The sequence below is a fragment of the Carcharodon carcharias genome, chromosome 18 (genome assembly GCF_017639515.1).
Source record: "Carcharodon carcharias isolate sCarCar2 chromosome 18, sCarCar2.pri, whole genome shotgun sequence".
In the NCBI taxonomy this organism is placed as follows: Eukaryota; Metazoa; Chordata; class Chondrichthyes; order Lamniformes; family Lamnidae; genus Carcharodon; species Carcharodon carcharias.
The window spans coordinates 53983075-53997068 of record NC_054484.1 but is presented as its reverse complement, the minus strand read 5'-3'; the positions used below and the strand labels follow the sequence as shown (position 1 = coordinate 53997068).

The 13994-nt window shown below is 39.6% G+C and overlaps 1 protein-coding gene across 10 annotated transcripts in view; it reads right to left on the bottom strand.

The window, feature by feature from the left end:
* Nucleotides 1–13994, bottom strand: part of tab3 (TGF-beta activated kinase 1 (MAP3K7) binding protein 3) — a 136475-nt gene that overhangs the window by 86581 nt on the left and 35900 nt on the right. Inside the window, exon 1 of one of the 10 annotated variants that reach the window (XM_041211480.1) lies at nucleotides 717–739. The exons of 8 other annotated variants lie outside the window; for them this stretch is intronic. The gene's annotated coding sequence lies outside the window, so the exon portion shown is untranslated. Of the gene's footprint in view, nucleotides 1–716; nucleotides 740–13994 lie in introns of those variants that run through there. One more of the 10 variants, XM_041211479.1, reaches the window with a different exon arrangement.

Genomic DNA, 13994 nt, shown 5'->3' with positions numbered 1-13994 from the left:
TTTCCCCGTCTTACTGCAAGTTCCTCTTCAGCCCTGATCAGATGTCCCGAATCTTGGCACCAGGCAGGCAACAAAGCCATCTGGACTCTTGCTCTTTGCTAGAGAACAGTATCAATCCCCCTTGCTATACTGTGCCCTACTGCCACTACATACCTTTTTGCTCCCCGCAACCTGCATGGCTTCCAGCACCATGATGCCATGGTCAGTTTTCTCATCCACCCTACAGCCCCACCTCTCATCCAAACAAGCTGAGAGAACCTCAAACCTATTGGACAATTGCAGAGATTCATACTCCTGCCCTCTGGGTCCCTTTACCTGCCTCACTTACAGTCACACCCACTTGTCCCTGGCCACTGACCAAATCAGAAGACCCTATCCTAAGTGGCGTGACTGCCTCCTGGTATAAAGCATCCAGGTAACTTTCCTCCTCCCTGATGTATCGCAGAGTCTGCAGCTCAGCCTCCAGCTCAATGGCTCTGAGCCAAAGTTCCTCAAGCTGCAAACACTTACAGCAGACGTGTTTGCCCTGGATCACAAATCTATCCAGGAGCTCCCACATACTGCAGCCTTGACACATCACCTGCCCTGCCATCCTTTTAAATAATTACTTAATTCTGTTAATCACTTATGTTGCTTTCTTATATATTTTATCAACTTTACCACCAAATTGTGTACTATTTTAAAACTTCGGGACGGAATAGAACTTATCCACTTACCAGCTAGCTCCGTTCCCTGGAGTAGAGTAAGAGCCAATTTCTATGGGGTGAGAAAGAAAGAATGAGGAAACAAACAACTCCTTCACCCCCCAACTCCCCCCTCAGCAAACTCCCACATCTTCACTTGGTTAGTCAGCTGCACTCTGTTTGCCAAGGCTGCACTAAAGAACCCTGAATTTATAGTAAGCTGAACTGGGGCTACAGTAACCAGATTCAACCAGTTAGCTAATTAACTACTCAGATCCGACAGCTGACAAAGTTTACCCTGTCTAAAATGCAAGGAAGAAATAACTTATCCTGCCTACACCGTGCTTTCCAGTTACTGCTAATTATAGACTAGATTAGATTTTAAGAGCAAAATTTAGGAAGAAAATTAACACTTAAAACTCCTCTCTCACCAAACTCCAAGTCTTCATTCAGTTGGTCACCTGCATTCTGTTTGTCCATTGCTTGTCCGTTTACTTTAATTTTCACTTCCAAGGTTAGGTGTCTGCTTATTAACATTGCATTGGTCTTTTTCCACTTTCATTATCAATCCATGCTCCACATTCCTAACTTTCACTTTCTTAAAAAAGAATTTCCTGTAGTGTCTCTTCTGATTGCAATTCGTGCAGTGTACTCTGCGTATCGAGTTGTTGACGTTCAACACACCAATGTTGCAAACTGGTAGTTTCAATGTACAGATTGAATAGTTGCGGGCTATAACACATTCCTGGCGGACTCCTATTTTGATTGGAAAGCTGCCTGATAAGCCGCTATCAAGTCTCACCACTGCTGATTGATTCCAATACAAATTCTGAATTATCCTTTTGCCATTTATGTCAATCTCTAGATTGTTTAAGCACTCCATTATTTCTGATAGTAGACTCTATCAAATGCCTTCTCACAGTCTATAAAAAGAATCCACCCTTCGTTTTTTGCACTTCCAGGTATCCTTCAATGGCTGCTCTCAAATCAAAGATGTCCTTTCTTATTCCTTTTTTGGTCTGAATCCTGACTGGCCATCTATATCTGCTTCTATAGGCTGATCATTTCTTCCCAAAATTATTAAAATCATTTTCATCATATGGCTCACGAGGGTGGTTGCATTTCTCCATAAAAAGGCTGATCTGCCTCCTTCAGCAAGAAGGAGAAATTAGTACTAGTTGTGATTTCCCATGGTCAGTAGGTACCGGACAACATTCCTCTTACCTTCCTTCTGATCCCTTCACTTCAAGTCACACAATCACACTGGGTTTAAGTATAGCAATTTTTAGAAGCTTGCATGCTAATCAAAATAGGTATTGCAACAATTGCAGGTTCAGCAATAATTAGCCGTCTTGCAAGATATTTCTTTAAAAAAAAACACCGCCCCACCCCTATTTGCTTTTATAGTTCAAAAAACTTGAGAAAACAATAACTTGTCACAATACAAAAAAAAACAACAGGTAAAAAAAAAACTTTAGCATCCAACTATTAAAATCTTATGAAAAACAATGTGAATTCCAAAATTTGAGATGTTTGACTACACCTATTTGTAACACACTGAATTTAACAAAATAAAATTACAAGAAACCAAAATAAAATTACAAGAAAACTAGTGCATCATTTTCAAGTTCTTAACACTGAACTGAAGGCAGTTTTGATATATTATGCCTTTGACAGCTATAGACCATCAATCTGATCATACAGCAATCTGAAGGGACAGTTTCAATAAACACAATATATACACAATGCTGTAGCATGTAAGGATTTAACTGGTGTAACTACAAACTAATATGAATATCAACAAGAGTGAGAAGTTTCACAGAGATAAAAACAAAAAACTGCGGATGCTGGAAATCCAAAACAAATGTGGAAGGGTCATGAGGACTCGAAACATCAACTCTTTTCTTCTCCGCCGATGCTGCCAGACCTGCTGAGTTTTTACAGGTAATTCTGTTTTGGTCAGAAGTTTCACCCTTAACTTATTTTCATCAGAAAAGTATGTTTTTGATATGAGGAAATAGTATGTAGAGAATAAAATCCTACTGGCAATTGTCTCCTATTGTGCTGGTTTTATCCATTGCAAAGTTTGAAACTGGACAAAATCTTTTCCAAATGTTAAAATGGACAGCTGAGGGACTGCAACTTTTCTTTAACGGCACACTAACATTCCAATCTCATAAGGTGTTGTAAAAATAATTTATTTTAAAAGCATTTAATTATATGGCATTTGAATATTTGTGGAGCAGCAGCTTATCTCGCACAACTATAATAAAATAAAAACTGCAAATTTAAAAAAAGTCATTATGAAATGTAGATAATCAATTATTCACGGAGAAAGGGCCCACCAACCTCAAGCTGAAAGCAAGCTTGCTGATAAATGGGTAGCAAGATGCGTCCACCAAAACCACCAGTTTAATACTTCTTCATGTATTATAATTCTTCTACTCCTAAAGTTGATTTCGAAGAAACTTCCCATTGTAAAGCATGCTTCTGGAAAAATGTGGGCCTTCAGACTACCATAAACACATCCTACAAAGGAAAGTTGCCCAGTTACAAAACAATGTATACAAACAGTATGCAAGCTGGCAGCTATTTTGAAACACAAGTTTCCTGTTGGCACTCCACAAAGGATATTGACTTCCATCTTCATCACCTGCATTAGTGACATCCAGAACTTAATAAGAAACTTGCGGAGTAGATAACAACTGCATTTATATACCATTTTAAACATACTAAAATGGCCCAACAGCATATTTCACTACTACATCCACAGGCTGGCAAAGCACTACAGTATGAAACAGGCCTCAACTTCACTAAATACACAGCATCTTTTCTCATTATTTAATGAAACACCAACATTCATGGCACAAAACTGGGTAATAAAGCCACTCCATAAAAATGCAAGTACCAGGTTAGGGTCTATCCAAATTCACTCTGTTCTCAAGCTATTTATCTAAAATTGCAAAAAAAAACTACAGCAATAAAAATTGACGACATTAGGCACGATTTTTTTGTGAAGGTAAAGGAATAATTAGCACAAAAGTTTCCTAGTGATTTCAAAATTTAAGTTAATTGTATCTTAGATACAACGCAAGAGGTATTAATTTTCAATAATTGTTAGGGAGCATTATAGTCCCTTATAAATAAGTAATTACTGATATCTTGCAGACTACAATAAAACTATGCACTGATATATTATAATTATCCTTTTCAAACCTGTCACGTTTTCAAAGAGGAACAGGCAAAGTTTTGTGACCAACGACTTGACAATAAAATAGGATGTAATATTTACAACCTATATTTATATATCCCTTTTAACATAGTAACACATGCCAAGGTGCTTCACAGAAGCATTAATGAATAAATTGTCTCTGAGGCACATAAGGAAATATCAGGGCAGGCGAGCCACGAGCTTGATCAAAGCTGTAGGTTTTAAGGAGGGGCTAAAAGGAGGAGAGAGAGGAAGAGATGCAGAGGAGTTTAGGGCATGAATCTAAATCTTAGGGCTTTAGCAGCTGAAGGCATAGCTGCAAATGACCATGCAATTAAAACCAGGAATACTCAAGAAGTCTCAATTGGAGGAGCACCAATTTCTCACAGGGTTGTAGAGCTAGAGGAGATTTCAGAGATAATAAGGATTTGAAAACAACCATACAAAGTTTTAAACTAAGATTTAACTGTGAGCCAATCAGCGAGCAGTACTAAATTAATTATCATTAAATACAACTGAGCTAAGGCTCTGCTTAAACATGATAGCAGCTAAATTACAGTTAGAATAGATACACTGACCTCTCACTTGGTGGGGGCAAGGGTGGAGGAGAAAATGATCTAACTGACATAAGATGCTTTCCTGACACTGAACTCAGTTATTGACTATTTGGAAGGACTTTCGTCTCAGAGTCAAGCCCCACTGAGATTTGAGCACACAAAATTGGCTGACAATCAGTATTAAGGGAGAGCCACACTGTTGGAGGATGGTCTTTTGCTAAAATAATGTCACATGTGAAGGTACATAGTATTTAAAGTAGGTCTCTCCCTCAGTCTTTTTTCTAGAGAATGCATGACTTTACTGTAGTTTCCAATTATAGCATTAGATTAGTTTCTCAGGCAATGCGTTCATCTGGTCAATAAGATAGCCCCCAAGAAATCCAGTAGGGAATTCAGAAGAAATTTCTTTACCAAGAGTAGTGGGAATGTGGAACTAACACACACTATCATAAGAAGTGGTTGAAGTGAATAATATAGATCCATTTAAGGGGAAGCTAGACAAGCATGGAGGGAAAAGGAGAAGAGAGCTACAACGCCAGATATAGATTAAGAAAAATGGGAGGAGTTGTAGACTGGAGCTTAAACAATCATGAACTGGTTGGGCTGCATGGCCTGTTTCTGTGCTGTATACCCTACATAATCAATTCAAGACATCAACCTGATTAGTACTGAGCAAAAAATAACTAGCCCCTCTATTATGAAAGGGGACAGATTATTGATTTTATGACACAATTAGAATTTAATATGTTCCATTACCATGATGATTCACATAACCTTAGATGTTTCAGCGTAAGTAAAGGCCCTTCGTCCATCATGCTCCTACCACTTCCATCTCCATATTAGAACAGGCTACTTTCACTGCATTGCCCTGTTGTTGCCAGGTTGTTTAGTATTATTTTTCAAGTAATTATCTGATCCCCTCTTAAAATAGATTAACTTAACTTCAACAGCCATTTGTAGTTATGCCTTCTATATTTAATAATCCCTTTGCAATCAAAATACTTCTTCTAAAAACATTTTTTCTCTTACACCTCAAGTATTTTGATTCTAAGTTTACTAATGTTAGCTTACCTCTGTTGGTAACACTTGCTTGAGTCAGTATGTTGTGAGCTCAAGCTGAGCACCAGAGACTTGTGGAAATTACCTAGGCTGGCACTTCACTAAAGTGCTAAGGAATTGCTGCACTGTAGTGCCATCCTTCAAATGCAATGTTAAACCGTGGTCCAGCCTGCCTTCTCAGGTATATGACAAGGATTCAATGGCACCATTTGAACAGCAGCAGAAAGTATTTTTGGTATCCCGACCAACATTTATCCCTCAATTACTAAATATGTGGTCACTTATCTCATTTCTGTTATCCAGCTGAGCTGATTACCTGCTGCATTCCCCCACATTACAGTGACAACACTGAAAATACTTAATTCTGGGATATCTTGAGATCATGAGAGCACTACAGAGTACCAGTTCTCTTCTTCCTGCTCGTGCACATATCCTGCAATACATTTAAAGACATTGCTGAAATTGTGGATGAGAATATCCCCTTCTTTGGCTCAGCATAAATTTTTGACTGATCATACCTAGTGAGAAATTCTTGGGATGCTTTTCTACATTTACAGCACAAAACAAGTACTCATTATTGTTGCAAGCTGTATCCTCCACAGAGAAGCACCTGTATTGCCAGACAATTTTTAATTGTTTAGTTCAGAGAAAAATTAAGACATCTATCTTGTGCAGTCATGGAGTTTTTACAGAAAGCACTGTTTAACCCTTTCTAATCACCAAATGCTGGAAAGCACATACTTTTGGATCAGAATAGTTTGATTATGTCACTGTTATTTTGCTAGGTCAAGCAGATGCAGGAGTGTAATAATACAAAATCAAAATACTGTGGATGCTGAAAATTGACAGTAACATTAACTCTTGTATCTCTCTTCACAGGTGCTCCCAGACCTAATGAGCACTTCCAATATTTTCTGCACTTATTTCAGGAATGTTATAATTAACACAGAGAGGCTTTGCAGTGCTGGCTTGTTACCTGGGGGGAGGGCTTCAGTGGCTTGAACAGAAGAAAACACTTGTTACTGAGCATCATTACCCAATCTTGCCCTCGAGGTGGAAATAGAAAGGAAGAAACACTTAGATACGCGCATCATTTAGGCTTTCACTAAGGGGCTCCAGAGCCCAGGCCAGAATACATACTTTCCCTGTTGATGGCATATGTTGCTTAGATATGTCACTGCAATTTATTGTAGGAAGTGATGCACTTCATCACAGGGGAAGAATCTATGTTCTTACAAAGATATGGTACTGCTAGGTCGAATTAGAATTGGGCTCATGCTCCAATAGTCAGCTCTGAGACTCCGATCTTGGTGAGCAACAATTGAGAATGTTGTCATATATTCAGGTGAACCTGGGGGAAATGATGAGAACATGTGCAACAGAGAGGCTCCCTTGACTGAAACCCCTCCGGCAGTCATCATCTAGACAGGGGTGGTGGAATCTGAGAAAATCCATTGGATGCCGTACTCTTGCTACATTGTCAGGAGACATTAGTCATTAGGGTATGTTTCCATACCTCTCTCCATTATAGTTCTAGTTGATGCTAGGGAGGCCATTCATCTGATTTGTACAAGACAGCCCAGTTTTCAGTGCATCTGTCCCCAGATACCCTTCAGTCCGGAAGCTCAAATCCTGTTTCAGTCACATTGGACTCTCATTATGCTGAGTAACACTCAATCTACACTACAGCATCAAAACATCAGCATCAAAACGCAAAAACCTTGAGAAGTATTCAAGAATAATCTTTTTTAGTGTGAAAGTCATAAAGTAAACAGAACAGGTAACAGGAGTGAGCAGAAGATGTCCTGTTCAATATATTGGTGACCCATCCTTCAGCGAAGCGGCTCCGACTGTGGGAGTCTGGAGAGCAGAGGCTGAAAATCCAGGAAAGCGCTCAGTCTGCTGTCTGGCGATTCATTCACTGGAAGCTGGGGACTCCCTGATGATGGAGTGGTGATAAAGGGAGTGAAGAGCCTGCCTTAGGCTGGGGGAGTGGGGGGTAGGCAGGGAACAAGGGAGTGGGCTCAGAGAGAAGAGAAATCGGCCCGGGTAGGTGCCGCTCTCTGATGGACGGTGCTTTCCTTCACTGTCACTGGGTCAAAATCCTGGAACTCCTTTCCTAACAGTACTGTGGGTGTACCTACACCACATGGACTGCAGCAGTTCAAGAAGGCAGCTCACCATCACCTTCTCAAGGGCAAGTAGGGATGGGAAACAAATGCCGGTCCAGCCAGTGAAGCCCATATCCTGTGAATGAATTTAAAAAAAGGTCAGTATGAAGCAAAGGCCAGTGTCCATCTCCATCCCCCGGCTGGGTCCCAAGTAGCAAACAGACATAATTTACTTGTCAGTATTCCTTACTTAATGAACACCACATCACTTGCGCTCTCTTAAACATCTTTAATGTATGTATGTTTCTGAAAGTTCTATTCCTGATATTACAAACTATAATTCCAAGTGTTGCATAATACAATTGTAGCAGAACTATTAACAGCAATTCTGTCCAGTAAAACTGTTTGCTATTGCTTTCTTTGGCCTGTTTCATCAATATCTCCATATATGTGTACAGATGATGCCCAACTACCAATTTCAACCAGGGGACTAATAACAGCCCTCAGTTTCCCAGTAGTCCAGCAAAATTCAACGGCTCCACGATGGGAACAGGAAGTTTGTGTGTGTCATGTGCAGGGTTAAGGGACTGGGGTCTGCCCTACTGAGTATTCGAAACGTTGGCCAACGGCCACCTTATTTGATGGCCTAAGCCTTCCTCTCACATGCCCTTCAGCTTTTGTTGTGTTAATTTTAGGATAAATGCAGAACATAATGTGCAGGCGTGTTTAGGTGGCTCTATTCCACGGGTGTTTTTTAGAAAAGGAAAGCTCAGTTGTCCATGTCCCAATTCGCTTGAAAATGAATCTTTCCTACATATTCCTGTTCTGCAGGTGGTGCATCTACACTGTTACAGAGGGTCATTATTAATTTAATAGAGCTAATTTTCTAATTGTAAGAGCTTTGTCAAAATATATACAAATTGTACAGCTGCATAATGTCAAGCTTTCAAAATGTATGCTCAATTTAAATGCAGTCAGTGCACACCAGCTTAAACTGGTCTTGCTGCATTCCGATAAATATGCTTAAGAAAAATTTGTTGGGCATACTGCATTAGAAACTATTGCCAAAAAAGCAGATGGGTGGGATAATTACACCCAGGAGGGCAGATCCAAACATTAGCTTCTGGGCATTTTCAATGCACTAAAGTAGATATTGAACTCATGATTGCAAACAGCCAAAAAGAAAACAATTTTGCAAACTGTAATTTGAGAAGTCTTCACTTTTACCAGCTGTAAAATTAGTGTGTGTGTGAGTCAAATATTGTCTAACTGGGAAGTAAGAGGAAGCAAAGTTACTGTAAAATCTGATTATTTGATAATTGCACATGAAGTACCTTGGGATATTTTACTACATTAAAAGGCACTTTATACATGTAAAATTGTTGTTGACGCATTCTTGGGACCTCTTCCTAAGAGGGTAGAGGATTTCCCTTTCACCTGGTCTCCTCACCACTGACATTTCATAAAGACAGAAATCTCTACAAATATAATTACTATGGTCCCTAAGTACTTGAAGTTGACCTTATGACCTATGGCATCATTTGTTTTGTTTGATTAGGTCTTATGCTTAAATGCCAGTCCATGAGATACCTCATAAAATATAGGCAAAAAGAGGTATGAAGCTACAGATATTGTAAAAACATTTGACTATGAATCTTTTGAATACATCTCATTAGTGGTACTAAATACACCAATATATTGTCAGAGAATCCCTTCTGCCACTTCAGTTTTAAAGCCATTCACTGCAGCACTAAAATTTGCAAATATGTTTACTCTGCAGTCCTGTTATCTGTGCAACTCACTAAGATGCTGGTTTTGTGCTGCTGAGGACTGTGTACCCCACACCTTTGCAAATAACAACTGGCAAAGAAACCTAAAACTTCACCAACTCAGTAAGTTTTAATCTGTGAGAAACTTAGCTACTCAAAGTTGCACAACCCATCAGTCATCACCATATAAAATTAGCTGTTTGTCATGTTAATAAATAATCGTTGTCCCCAAATATATCAAGGCATGTTTTATTCTGGTTTTAACCAGAATGCCCCAGCTGATCCGTCAACTTTCAAGCTACGTATTTTAAAAGCTTTTTAAGGAAACAATTTGTGCAAAAATCATTTTAAAGAAAACAAAAAGGTAAAAAGAAATCCCAATCTCTCCGCAAATAGAATGAAAAATCTGAATGTCCAAAGTCAAGATTCAGAAAGCTCCAGTCAGAACGATCAAATGCGGAGGTGGAGCGCAATTAAGTTTGGGACAGGGGGATACATTTTAAAAAAAAATGCTTTCAGCATGATCAAAGCATGAAATTTTATAGATAAACTGAAGGTTGAGGAAATTAAAGTTTGCACAGAACTGTGCACAGTGTACCTTTTTGAAATATATCTACTGAATCTCAGCAAGCCAGCACAAATGAGCTACAAAAATGCAAGACAATATTGGTAATTGAAATATTAAAAAAAATAATGGACTCAACTGTTGAACAAGAATCATCTCAAAGTCATAAGGAAGTTATCCTCGGAGGCTTTTCATGAATTGTAGTTCTCCAAGTACCAGTACTATGAAGAACATATGAAAATGCTAACCCATTTCCTTCAATTTGCTATTGTTGAAATATTCAGGCTCAATAGTCAGGCAAAGGTAGTTCACTCTACATTTCGGAGTAGGAAAACAGGTTGGGTGTCTTCCATGAAGGAAAAATACCAAATAGTCTAAAATTTGACGATCGTAAAGAATGGACACATTGTTGATGTGCAACACTTTACATTTATATAGCACCTTTAACATAGGAAAACATCCACATGGGCAGAAGGGTAATCAGACAAAAAGCAACACCAATCCAAAGGTGATATTAGACTGCGTGGCAGGAAAAGTGCGAGACCCAGAGAGAGCGAGCGAGCAGGAGTTGGCTTGGAGATGGAGGTGGTGAAGGGCGGGCTGGAGAGAGACAGGAGGTCAGGGCTGGAAAGAAAGGGGAAGGCAGAGGGGTGGAAATTGAAATTGGAGGAAACTTCTGCTCATAAAACTCGATGTCAGACAATCAGGCTAACAGAAACTGGAGAGTTAAAGCTAGGCATCATTAGCACACATGTGGAACCCAATGGTGTCGCTGAGGGACAGTGTGCAAATGAGAAATAGGAGTAGGCCAAGGATAAATCCTTGGGATGCTGTAGAAGTTAACATTGCAGAGCTGACAAGAGAAGGCATTGTAGGAGATCCATTGCAGAACTCCCAGGCTCTTCAAAATAGTGGCATGGGATCCTTTACATCCAGCCTAGGAAACAGACGGGACTGTATTAAAATCTCAGCTAAAACACAGTAGCTCTCAGTTCATCGCTCTCTCAGTAGTGTCAGCCAGGATTCAGTTGAAAGCACTCTTGCTAAGTCACAATGTTGTAGGGTCAAGTCCCACTCTAGGGTTTGAGCACAAAAACCTAGGCCGACAGTCCAGTGCAGTCTCACAAGTGAGACATTAAACTGGCTCTCTCAAATGTACGTAAAAGACCACATAACATTATTTTTGAGGGACAGGGGAGTTATGTCCCACATCCTGGCCAATATTTATCATTCAGTCACATCACAAAACAGGTTAATTGATCATCACAGTGCTGTTGGTGAGAGCTTTCCATGCTGTGTTTCTTACAACAGTGATTGCAACCGAAAATGACTTCTTTGGCTGCAAAGTGCTTGGTACATCCTGGAAGTTGTGGAGGGCACCACATAAATGCAAGTCTTCTTTTCTGACAGAACTCCACTTAAGTGCAAACCTTGATCATGTGCTCAAGTCTTTGCAGTGGGACTTCAAACTCAACCTTCTAACTCTGAGGTTAACACCTTAGCTCAATGGTATCATCTGCACTGTCAGAAAACTTAACATTTTAATGACTTCCACTAGATAATCTACTGTCAATGCCATGCTTGTTTATTGCTGCAAGAACCCTAAAGAGTATTAAGTTTATCTAATCACGCTGCAATCAAGAACTCCACACAGCAAGTGCACTCACCTACAACAAAAACAAAAAATAGCTGGAAAAACTCAGCAGGTCTGACAGCAGCTGCAGAGAGGAATACAGTTGACGTTTCGAGTCCGTATGACTCTTCATCAGAACTAAGGAAATAGAGAAATGAGGTGAAATATAAGCTGGTAGAGGAGGGTGGGACAGGTAGAGCTGGATAGAGGACCAGTAATAGATGAAGGCAAAGAAGAGATTGCCAAAGATGTCATGGACAAAAGGACAAAGGGGTGTTGACGGTGGTGGTATTATCTAAGGAATTTGCTGATGGGAACATTAAGGGTAGCAAGCAGGACAAGCAAGTAGCAGATGACCCTAGTAGGGGTGGGGTGGGGAGGAAGGGATCGAAAGGGGCTAAAAGGTGGAGATAAAACAATAGATCAAAATAAATTTAAAAATAGGTGGGAAAAGAAAAATATATTTTTTTAAAATAATAAATTATTGGGAAAAGGGGGATCAGAAAGGGGGTGGGGATGGAGGAGAGAGTTCATGATCTGAAGTTGTCTACTCACCTGTCTGATTGGAGACACAGCCTCTTCCCTAATTCATCTAAATACACCACTGGGACAGCCTTTTCTCACCTTCAAAGCCCAGGAGCTTTGAACACAGCTTCCAGGTTGCTAAACCAGTATCAAAACTACTAGAATAACCAAAACTGAGCTTCCGCTTTGGTCAGATGGTCACTGCAGGCAGTCAGAGTTTAGTCCAATGGTCAGGCAAGAAATCTTTTTTTACTGCAACTGCAGGATTGTATGGCCAGTTTTAAGTCAGAGTGTCACTGCACACTTTTTAATCTTAGATTTCAAACCATTGTATTTGATCACTAACCTTTCAGTGAAGCCACACTATTTCACGCTATTATAGAAAATTTTACATCTTTAGATGAAACTACATTGAAGAAGCTTCACTAATAAAGACAAAACGTAGCAAAGTCTTAGGATCCGGCATGCTGAAACACATTTCATAAGAGATGTTAAGACTTTTCTTAGTTACTTTCTTAGGGCTTGCATTCTTGTCTGCCTTTTGATGCATTGTGCAAATGCATTAACTGGTTTTACCAGACAATTGTTATTATTCATGGTGGTTCCTATTTCTAGTTACTGCTGGCTTCTTTATGAAGAATGCAAGACTGAATTTCATTTCATGGCTTCAAGCAAAATTTGAGCAGAGAATAATTTGAGGACCCACAAGTGCAGGAGCAAAGATCTCCTTGACGTATTGACCACACCTATCACTATGCATGGACCCATGTTTACAGACTGTATCACATGTTAAAGCAGAGCTCTGTTAGTTCTCTGCTCAGAAGATAGTTGCCACTAAGCTAAGCCATTGCTACATCCTGCAAGTAAAACATAAACAGAATTACCTGGAAAAACTCAGCAGGTCTGGCAGCATCGGCGGAGAAGAAAAGAGTTGACGTTTCGAGTCCTCATGACCCTTCAATTTTCTTCTCCGCCAATGCTGCCAGACCTGCTGAGTTTTTCCAGGTAATTCTGTTTTTGTTTTGGATTTCCAGCATCCGCAGTTTTTTGTTTTTATCAACCTGCAAGTACCATCTGTATCAGGGACAGGAGTTGCAATAGAATTGAAGATTAGCACAATATGAAGCTATCTTGCTATTAGATTCATTCAAGGCTCCCTGCTCCATCCAAACTCATCCACCACATCATGTAGCCCGCAATACATACACACATCAAGTCCCAGATTTCCAGCGGAAACACATTTTGTCACTTTTTCACATCTCTTGCAAAAAAAAAGTGGTGGTACTGGCTGAACAAAGCACACCGTCAACCAACTCTGTATTCATATTGTTAGTTTTCCTCAAAACTATCATATGCATGAATTTTACAGACAAACCATTTGGACCTTTCATCAAAAACCTGAAAATCCATGTACACCGCATTCCTTTATCCAGTCACTTCTTCAAAAAAACATTGACATAACTTTCGTTTAACAAACACAGAAGCTGGTTCTCCTCCATCAACCAATGTATAAATGCTAATTTGACGTAAAATTATGGATTCCAAGGGTTTGCCTACAACTAAAGTTAGACCTAACTGGACTATAGTCATATGGTAAATTGTTACATGAGATGCTCTCTAATGTCAAGGTACAATTTTCATACTTAAGACAGATTCAGAAGATGTATCAAACACCCCTGACTCTGAGTTGGTACATATTGTGCACTTCACTTTTGGACATCAACAAGCAAGTCCTTAGGTGCTTCCTCAACAGGACTGCCATTTGAAAGTCAACATTTATGAGCTGTGATGGATCATCCAGCTCCATTTCTACAAACAGGCAATGCTTTAAAAAGGTTTAGTTATTTATTGCCAAGCTGCCACTAATACGTTCAGGATCTT